The sequence below is a fragment of the Chroicocephalus ridibundus genome, chromosome 1 (genome assembly GCF_963924245.1).
Source record: "Chroicocephalus ridibundus chromosome 1, bChrRid1.1, whole genome shotgun sequence".
NCBI classification, from domain to species: Eukaryota; Metazoa; Chordata; class Aves; order Charadriiformes; family Laridae; genus Chroicocephalus; species Chroicocephalus ridibundus.
The window spans coordinates 124,569,453-124,570,179 of NC_086284.1; the positions used below are offsets into that span (position 1 = coordinate 124,569,453).

The following is a 727-nucleotide window of genomic DNA, read 5'->3' on the forward strand; positions in this document are numbered from 1 at the left end:
CTCACCCAGACGGCCACCTCCCCCGGCCCTCCCCTCGCCATCTCCCCGCCCCGCTGACCGGGCTGCCCCTCAGCCACCCACCCGCCGGGTCCTGTTTCTCCGCCCCAGGGAACAGAAACAGAAAATGAACCTTCCCCGCTCCTCCCTCAACACAGCTTCTGGCTGGGGCCCGGCCCTCCCGCCCCGAAAAGCTCCCGTTCTCCCCCCGCCGCGTCCCTCCCCGTGCCAAGAACCGGCTCCTGTCCACCCCGCGGCCTCCAGCGGAGAGAGCAAAATGAGTGGCCCGTACGGGGATCGAACCCGCGACCTTGGCGTTATTAGCACCACGCTCTAACCAACTGAGCTAACCGGCCTCACGGAAACTCAGCCGCCGGAAAATGGCTCATCACTGATCACAGAAGCGAGCTGTGCCACTAGCTCCCTGCGGGGTGAGTGTCGCTTATTGGGGGTGTGCTCCCCGCGACGCCGGCTGGGCTTCCTGACAGATGCACCCAGGGCCGTACGTGACAGGGGATTTCTCTGCTGCTGGGGACGAGCAGAGCCTCCAGCCCGGTCCAAGCACAAAACTTTTCCCCTGCAAGGACTGGGAGGCAAAGGAGCAGGATGTAGGGTGAGCCTGTGCTGGGTTCATCCTTGGAGGTTTCCCAAACACCTGGGCCCAGCCCTGAGCATCCTCCAGGTCTGCCGTCACAGCAGATGCTGCTCTGACCAGGGAGTTTGGGCAAGA

The 727-nt window shown here is 64.4% G+C and overlaps 1 non-coding gene across 1 annotated transcript; it reads right to left on the reverse strand.

Moving 5' to 3' along the window:
- Positions 1-279: 279 nt before the first annotated feature.
- TRNAI-AAU (transfer RNA isoleucine (anticodon AAU)) lies at positions 280-353 on the reverse strand. Its single transcript has one exon. It is a non-coding gene; the product is annotated as a tRNA-Ile (tRNA).
- Between the last annotated feature and the right edge of the window lie 374 nt (positions 354-727).